Source organism: Mixophyes fleayi, chromosome 5, assembly GCF_038048845.1.
Source record: "Mixophyes fleayi isolate aMixFle1 chromosome 5, aMixFle1.hap1, whole genome shotgun sequence".
Lineage (NCBI taxonomy): Eukaryota > Metazoa > Chordata > Amphibia > Anura > Limnodynastidae > Mixophyes > Mixophyes fleayi.
The window spans coordinates 4,657,050-4,667,149 of record NC_134406.1 but is presented as its reverse complement, the minus strand read 5'-3'; positions in this window follow the sequence as shown (position 1 = coordinate 4,667,149).

Below are 10,100 nucleotides of genomic sequence, written 5' to 3'. Positions count from 1 at the left end.
GAGTAACAGAACTCAAAGTATCAGCATTGGCAGAGTACACTAATATTCAGAAAAATGCCAAAATGGCACTTTAACCAGAAACAATACCTTAGGGAGGTACATTCCCATTTAAGTGGACTCTTGGATCACTCCAACACTTCATCATCATCATCACCATTTATTTATATAGCGCCACGAATTCCGCAGCGCTGTACAGAGAACTCACTTGCATCAGTCCCTGCCCCATAGGAGCTTACAGTCTAAATTCCCTAGCACACACACAGACTATTATGTTTTTGGAGTGTGGGAGGAAACCGGAGCACCCGGAGGAAACCCACGCAAACATGGGGAGAACATACAAACTCCACACAGATAAGGCCATGGTCGGGAATTGAACTCATGACCCCAGTGCTGTGAGGCAGAAGTGCTAACCACTGAGTCACCATACTGCATCCTCTATATACCGGTTGAATGGCATGGAGGCAGATGTGATTTAAATGAAAATGATCCCTTCGCCAGTCTATTTTTTTCCCTTTAATTTCCAACCCAGATTTTCAGGGGGAGTCAATCATCACAAATCTTTTATTATTGGAGTGTTCTGGAGCTATTTCTCCTTTATTACCTTTATTTACCAACACACATAAACCATATGATTATAACTGTACAGTCTGAACTAATTTTCCTAATATTATCCTATCGTTATTCTCATATTTCCAGGTTACATTAACAGAGTATTTAAACCCATGGACAAACAATTTGCCATAGATAGTGTGTTGATCAGCACCCAAATAGCTGCTCAACTCCCATGATATATTCACATACCGGATACGTAATATAACTAGATAATAATAACACTGGCATGGCAAGGGGAAAATTTATTCTCAGGCTTAGACCTCAAAAACATTCTGGAAGCGGCTGTAGAAATGGATAGACAGATGATATCTGGTTCGCACAAAGAATTTAACTTCAAAATATTACACGGAGCTTGTAAAATGATACAAGCAGAACTATTACACTGATTATGTCCATGTACGATACAAGAATTTTGGAAAGCATTCACCCTAACATGTGACTGACACATCCACACGAGCGAGTTCAATCAACAATTGTCAGCCGCAAACAAAAGATTGCTACTGATGTTAGAAAAAGAAAAGGCAACAATATCACAATGAATTTGACCGCATAGCCCCTTGCTTCAGTATGGCGTAGGTTACCTTATTTCTGGGTTGAGACAAGCTGTGGTGAGGAAAACTAACAAGTTCATTCTTTAATGTTTGCCAACACGTTACCCAGGCACACGAAAGATCTCCTTACAAAATCCTTCCAGATCACCTCTTGGTATAATTTGGGAATATTATTGGATAGGTCTCCTAAGCCTGGTACTTTTAAAGTTGAGACATTTTTGTTACAGTAATCTCTTAATACTCATGTACAATAGAACCAAAGTTTCAGTCTCAAGAATATTTATTGGAACATCATCATCATCATCCTCAACATTTATTTATATAGCGCCAGCAAATTCCGCAGCGCTTCACAATTGGGGACCAACACAGTAATAAACAATACTGGATAATACAGACAGAGAGGTAAGAGCGTCCTGCCCGCAAGCTTACAATCTATAGGTCAATGGAAGTGAGATACATGAGGTTAAATCTACATACAGCATATTGGTCCAGCCAGATTGCAAAGGTAAAAAGTGATTTTTATGCTATGTGATCCAGTGACATAGAGATGTTGGTCAGAGGGTTGTTGTCTTGTGTCAGCTGTGTAGAGGGTGGTAATAGGGTGACCTAGGGAGGATAAGAGGGTGGTTGAGGAATATTATAAGCTTGCCTGAAGAGGTGGGGTTTTCAGAGAACGCCTGAAGGTTTAAAGACTAGAGGAAAGTCTTATTGTGCGAGGGAGGGAATTCCACAAAGTGGGTGCAGCCCAAATCAAGTCCTGTAAATGGGAATGGGAGGATGTGATGAGTATGGAAGAGATACGGAGATCTTGTGCAGAACGGAGGTGTCAAGATGGGAGATATTTTGAGACATTTGAGGAGATGTATGTTGGTGCAGTTTTATAGCATATCAATGCAGTGTTTGTTCAGATTAATATTTAAAGATTAAAGATGTTTGGATACAGACAGACAGAGAGGTAAGAGCGCGGTGCTCTCAAGCTTACAATCTATAGGACAATGGGAGTTTGATACATATTACATATTGGTCCAGCCAGATTACAAAGGTAAAAAGTGCTCAGTGGGCTGCATGATCCAGTCACACAGCGATGTTGGTCAAAGGGTCAGAGGGATGGCTGAATATAAAAATGACACATGTAAGTCTTGTGTGACCTGTGTAGAGGGTGGTAATAGGGTACCTTAAAGAGGTTGAGAGGGCAGTTGAGGAATTTGATAATCTGCGTGAAGAAATTAGTTTTTATAAGACGCTTGTAGGTTTGAAGACTAAAGGAAAGTCATATTGTGTGAGGGAGGGAATTTCACAAAGTGGGTGCAGCTCAAAAATAGTCCTGTAACCAGGAATGGGGGGATGTGATGAGTGTGAATGAGAGACGCAGATCTTGTGCAGAATGGATGTGTTGAGTTGGGAGATATTTTGAGACAAGTGAGGAGATGTAAGTTGGTGCAGTTTTGTTGATGGCCTATAATATATAAACAATCCTACAATATATGCACAATCAATGCACCAAGAAAACAGCTTCAGAGATGAATTTACAATCAGCCAAACAGAAGTGGCTGGGAACCTCAATATCATCATAGTGCATATTAAATTCAAATGTATATATATATATATATTGTTAGAACCTCTAGCAAGGCACACATATATTTAGCATTTCTAGAAATAGTCCAAATCATGTAATAAATGGATTAGATTAATTGTGTTACAGAATTCTGGTGACTTCATCTATAATTAGGAAAAATATGAACTTACGATAAATAAGGAGATAGACCATGAGTATCCCAGACAAAGTTGTGCGTTGTCTCCGCTCCATGATCCTAGGACGCAGGGTGGGGGGATCAAATCCGGTATTTAATAATGAAACAATTCTTCCCCTGATAGGACTGCATTGGATGAGGCAGGAGGCTTGAATGCCTTCTTCATGCTAAATGATTCTTTAAGAATGACCTGACGTGGGGGTGGGACAGAGGGAAGGTGACATTCCTGATCGATAATCACAATAGAAACAACAAATAAAACTTGAAGCACGGCTTACCCATGACCAGGAAATCATCTATTGAAAAAAAAAAAAGGTTCAGTTAGAAGACAGTCAGCACATTGTCATTCAGCAGCACAAAGAACATTTTTTAAAGCTTAATAAAATAAAAATAAAACTAGTATTTATAAATGAAAGCTTAATCTTCTGCACACATGGGAAGATACTTGTATATATATAGAGAGAAGTTTATTTGATATTAGAGGAATCACTAATTGTTGGGTCTTATAAATGGCACACAGAGCGGATGAACAGGTATTCTGCTATCAGAGACGCTATCTGAGAGGGTTACATTTGTATCCCTTAAACAAACAAAGCAAAACAAACATTTACAGACGTGCTGTGTACACTATAAATTATATGTACTGTTATCATTAGTAGAGTCTAACGACAAAATAATAACACTAGTTTAGACTTTTGCAGCAAGAAAACTCTTTTTTTAATGAAATCCACACATTTTAATACCCTGCAAAACCTGCACCTACCTAATTACAGACCCGCCGCCTGTCCAGCAGCTTTTCCCAGATTCTTTTCAGTGCAACGTCCCGTATGAGTAAGAATTTTCTTTAAACTTTGCATACTACAACAAGATGTATTTGCACACATTATGTGCACAAAACTCCCCTAGTTATGTATATGCTGACACATAGTGATCTGAATATTGTTTGTTTGAGGGCACCGAACGATCTTTCTTTGGTTTGCACATACACAGTGGTCTTAATTATCCGGGCTGCACTATCAAATGATTTTATTCACTTATACACATTTCATTATTTTTTTTTCCCAGTTTTTATTTTCAATAACATACAAGTTTGTGAAAGAAGATGCACACATTATACAACATAGACAAAAACAGACCAAATTTACAAATCAGCAGTGGTTACATGTGGCAGCAAGGACTAAGTCCAGCAAAGACATCAAGCACAGCAAAAGTAAGAATAAAAGCAAAATGAAGATCACATAAGGAAAAAACGAGTTATAAATGCACAAAATGCCACATCTTGCGTAATACATGGGAGCCACCACAGGAAATGAGAATGAAAATGAAAATAATTAGAGAGTCATGGGTGGATCATCAGCACACAAGAGGGTCCCATACCTATTGGTTGCTCTAAAGCAACTCTGAACTTGTTCTTTAATTGGGACGGACAAAGTGTTAATGAAGCTCTTCCAAGTTTCAAAAAATGTCTGGGTAGATTGATCCTTCTTCAAGGAGGCCTCCACCCAATCCAGTCGGAAAGCATGGAAAAGTTTTTCTTGAACACAAAAGGGGACGAGGCACGTTCTGAACCCTCACCTGGAGAATACTTTGCCTCTCAGCTGCCGAAACTGGCAATAGATATTTCCTACTTCGCTTTGATACTTTCAAACCTCTGGGCAACATTCCACAGTCAGCCCGTTCTGCTGTAAGAGACAAGGTAATCATTTGTGAATCTCCAGAAGTGGGTCCTGAACGTCTCACCGGTGGACAGTCCCATAGGCAATGAGCAATATCCGCCATCAGAGAGCCACACTTCGGACAGCAGTGGTCAGCTGTTAAACCTATTTTGAAACAACGGGGACAAGTAGGCTCTATGGTGAATATTAAGGAACCTGTCCACATTTGCTGGAAGCAGTCTACTAGAAAAAGCCAGGGAGCGAAGTAAGAAATCAGTAGTCAATTCAGGGAAGAGTTCCTTTTATAGTCCCAGTTCCGTTGTCAAAGAGTCATAGTTGAGTGAGGTAAGTAAAGATTTATAATGAATGGAAATAGCCCCTTGTAGAGGAGATTGTTTAAGAAGCAAAGAATCTAGGGGGTTTTCCCAATCAAATCGGGAAAATGGTCTGGCCAACGCACTCGCATCATGTTAAGCCTGAAAAAAAAGCTAAGCTGAGAACCCGGATCACTTCAGGGCGGTCTCCTGCTTGTTGAAAGGTCAAAGGCTTTTTAGTATTGGAATGCAGGAAACACCCTACTGTCCTGAGCCCAACACCGCTCCAGAGATTGAATGGATAGGCAACCACTCCATCCTGCAAGCTAGGATTTCCTAGCAAGTGGAGATGGACAGACAGATAGGGATTCAGGTGTTGTCTATGCCGTAATATGTGCCACAATTTTCTAGTGGACATCAAAGGGGATTGTCAATAACTTCCGCTGGTACCTCGCAGTCTCAGAGATCAGTCAATGTTATGCCAGAGAGAAAGTTCTGTTCCAGGGAAGTATTAGCATAGGTGTCAGAATCCTGTAACCAGTCCCTCAGATAGCGAAATAGGGCAGGTTGACCATAGAGTTCTATATTGGGCAAGTTAATTCCATTATTAGACCTGGACTGCTGGAAACTACTTGATTCTAGATTTTTTTTTCCCCAAATGAATTCACGAAAGTCTCGTCTGAGACATCCTTATGAGTTAATAAGACCGGTAGGGACTGGAGTGGATAGAGGAGTCTGGGAAACTATATCATCTTGAACAAAATTGCCCTCCCCATGACGGAGAGGCGGCGATGACCCCAGAGCTCCAACTGCTTGGTAAGATCACCGATTATTTTAGCGATATTAAGTTGATATAATAAGCCAACATGCTTAGGAATCTGCATACCAAGATAAGGAATGGCCTTTGTCACCCATTTAATTGGAATGTCTCTAACCCATTACGGTGGAACAAAGCCAGGCCTAAGGTGCAAAGCCAGGGATTTATCAAAGTTCACTGAGAATCCCACGACTCTACCAAATTCTTCTATAAGGGACATAAGGGGCAGAGGGTGTCTTTGGGATTAGATAAATAGAGTAATAAATGATCTGTGAAAGCGGATTTGCTTAATTTCTGTGTCACCTACAGAGATGCCTTGAAATAAGGACCATGATTGTAGGACTCGGAGCATAGGATCGACTGCCAAATTAAAGAGTAAAGGGGACATGGGGCAACCCTAACGGGTGCCCCTGGTCATAGATACCGCCTCACCAATCAACAATTGATTAGTATAGGGGTAGGCGAGAAAGAGTAGAATAAAACCCATTACATTTCAATCATTTAAAAGAGCGAACCTTATTTTCACTAATATATAAATAAGTCCGACTGAGTCATTTTGTTACAAATGCTTCATTTTTATTCGTGATAACTGGTTGGGGAAGTGTAGGTGGTAGAAGGGAAAGGCAAAATAGGGTTGATGAATAAAGTAAAGGGAAAGGAAGTGCGTTCCACAGAACTCGCACACCCCCCACCCAAAAAAATGAAACAACCCTGAGAAAGTAAATAACAAAGTCTAAAGCTTTTAAATGAGATAAATCTATGGATGTCTAGAACCCAACGTTTTTAACATGAAGAAATGTATTAAGGTTTGTCAGCTTAGAAAATAACCAATGAAAGAGCAAACCAGGGTTCCCAAATGAAATGAAATTAACTTCCTTATAATCCTGTAATAGAATTGGTGTATTTTCCATTGTAGCAGTAACCTGACCTTTGATACCGACATTCTGAAGGGGGGGGGGGGGTTCTGAATATAATGTTTAGCTAAAACATACGTGTCTGTATTCAGAAAATGTAGGGTTAGCTTATCAGGATTATCACTAGGAAATAGGTAAAGTACTGGAGTGCTGGCACCAATTGGATAGGTTCTCCCAAGTTCCTGCCAATCAATGGCTGCACCTTGTTCCAGAAATTAAACATTTTAGGACATGACCAACAGATATGCAGGAAGACCCCTCTATGTCCAGAGTCACGCTAACACAGAGGAGGGGATAATATTGTCTTGTAGGTACCAAGTACCATCCTGTAAAGATCTTATTTGGCATCTGTACTCTTAATTTTAGTTGAGGACACAAATCTCTTCCCCAGTCCCTCTAATGCTTTAGTTTCTGTATTAGGAGAGGGCAATAAATTATAGTTGGAAACAATAACCTTTCTGAGAGGGTTGCAATTATATAACTGCTGATAATCTTAATGCGCCCTAAATCAAACACAGTATTTTGAGTTGCACACATTTTAAGAATAGATTTGGTTTTTAAGGCTAAAATAACTTTTCTTGGAGTTTTGGAAAAAGATGGCTGCCCCGCACTGCTGACAGACTCATGAAACAATTGTTCGCCACCAAACAATTAACTAATTGTTCATCATATTTTAAGATCTTTCAGATGTTCTAACAATTATATGTTAAATGTATATACATGAATATTAATTAGCACATACAGTTAGTTGTAAACTAGATTGTTAAGGTAATTTACAAGCCTGCAAAAAATGTACAACTGCGGCGCGAAAGCGGTTTTGTGATGTCATGCTGTTTGGCACATAAATATGGCAATGGATGGATCTCGGGATTTGGAGATTTTCCCCGTTATCACAGCCTAGACTAGACTGTGCTTCTCGTATTCTACCACATGCAATAATCAGATTTCATGTTACAGAACAAAATATTTAAATGAGATTGAAGGTGGAGAATGTGGATTTAGGGGGTGTTTTTGGGTTGTTTTAAAAGACAGCTATTACTTTTTGGAACTGGTATTAAACTCAATCAAAGGGTGAGCTCTTCTGGATTGGTGCTGTCAGATAGAACAGATATTATATTTTATGTGAAGGTAACCGGGCATCTAGTGATTATAACATGGTAATATTTGAACTTGGGTTTTAATTAAACCTTTTGTAAGGTTGATACAGAAACTAGAAATCTTAGAGGGCAACATATTTTCTTTAAAACATCATGAAGACCAAAGGGGATTTTTGTTTTACAAATGCAAGTACATACTGTATTGGATACAGTAATGGATAAAGTGGGCATTTAATTTGCTAACACTAGAAGGAACTGAAAATCCATTATGGAACTGCAAAGAATCAGGTTGGCAAAGATTGAAGCTGGAAAATGGACAGCAAAAAAACCTAATCTAGACAGTCTATGCACACCATTATAGGTTACAGGAATAAGTGCAGTTACGGCACCCACCCATGTGTGCTAAGGGAACCGAGTTCAGTAATTGATAGACCACTATTCCTTATATTTTTTAGATTCCTTCATAATCGGGCCAGTGCTACAAGTCTGGTGTAAATCAGATGTGGTACCAATGTTTAAAAAAGGAACAACATGGAACCAGAAAACTATAAAACTGTGAGCCTGACTTCATTTATGGGTAAATTATCTAAAAGAAATCTGAAGGTTGTGATACCAGAAACATATTGCAGAAAATAATTTGATGGTATTATGTCAGCTTAATGTCATGATAGGCCAGTCACGCCTAACAAATGTTATTAATTCTTAAGAGGTAATTGTCAAACTGGTTCTTGGTTTTGCAATTGATGTGATATACATGGATTTTGCAAAGGCATTAAATACCGTTCCCCATAAGTCAGGCACTGAAGAAGAGAGTAGGCGTGTATTTATCAAACCTTCGAAAAAGGAAAAGTGGAGGTGTTGCCCATATCAACAATCAGATTCTAGCTATCATTTATCTAGTGCACCCTAGAATACGATAGCTAGAATCTGACTGGTTGCTATGGGCAACACCTCCACTTTTCCTTTTTCAAAGGTTTGTTACATCTACCCTTAGGTCTAGAGGGAAAGTGTGCACATGCGTAGAGAACTGGTTGAATGACACAAGACAACGGGTAGTTATAAATGGAGCTTATTCAGCCTAAAGTCATTACTGTCACCATATGGATCAGTATTTTCAAACTTTTTATCAATGACCTAATAAATAATAGTGACCCATAAAACACTTTCTCCGGTGAGAAATTGGTAGACGTAAAGAATAAATGTATAGTAATAAAGATACAAAATATTTGACAAGTGTATCTGTGTGCAAAGCAATCTGACAGCCAGTAGTATACTATTGTGATATAATATTTCAGCAGGGATTTTCATTCTCAATTTGCTATGTCTTTGTTCAAGCAGTAACTTTAATTATATTGTGGGGGATTCTATTGGGCTGTAGAATCATTTACTGTTGCAGACAGGAGGGCCTATTTCTAAATAATGGACAAGGAATTTTAATATAATATGGGGGGGGGGGGCAGGACTACGCACATGTGAAATGAGATGTATATCGGGAACAAAGAGCAAGACACACCAGAATACTTCTCAGTACTACTTCTTTTCCATGAGGAATTTGTTTTCATTTGTTTTCTGCACAGTGCCACTTACTATATTCTGTGTCTTGGATACAACACAATAGTATCTGCTACATATTATCCCTTCCCTCATTCTGTATGTTGGATGTAATTCTCAGTAACTGTTCTTAATCTAAAGTATGGACAAATACATAGTGTCACATCTCTGATTCTGTTTGCTGGCTGCAGTTATCAGTAACTGCTCTTAGTCTAAACGTATGGACAAATACACAGTACCACTTCTGAGTTCTGCATGCAATTCACAGTTTGTAACGCTACTATCCCACTGCACTCAGGAGCATCTGTGAAGCCCCCAACATCTACTTGTCTTAGTGTTTTGTTGTGTACATGATCCATATCTCAAAATTGTTCCGCAAGTCTCTAGACAGATCGGTTCAATAATAATTTGCATATATCAGTACAGCGAGGGGAGCACTCTGCTCTGCACTAGGTCTCTATGTACGGAGTGGGTTACAGATGCTGATGTCTTGTTTAGATATACAAATTCCAGTGTATTGATCGAATGCTTTGTCACATGAAAGGAAAAGACTCATTGAAGCAGAAACAGGTTCATCAACATTAACATTCAAAACTTTCCCACTAGTTTCTGCTTTGTGAGAGCTTCACCTGCTCCTTTGTCATTGCCTGGGGATTACTATAATTAGTCACTTAAAAACAGAAGCCATCAGCAAACCACCTTGTCTGTTGCCCTAGGAAATCCAGCTCGATGCTGAACAGCCTGGGACTGGCTGAGATTGTGACATTGTGATGGGGGAGGGGGTCACCATCTCAGCCTAGTGCTGGTAACGGCTTTCACTGTTTGTCCTCCCTGAAAT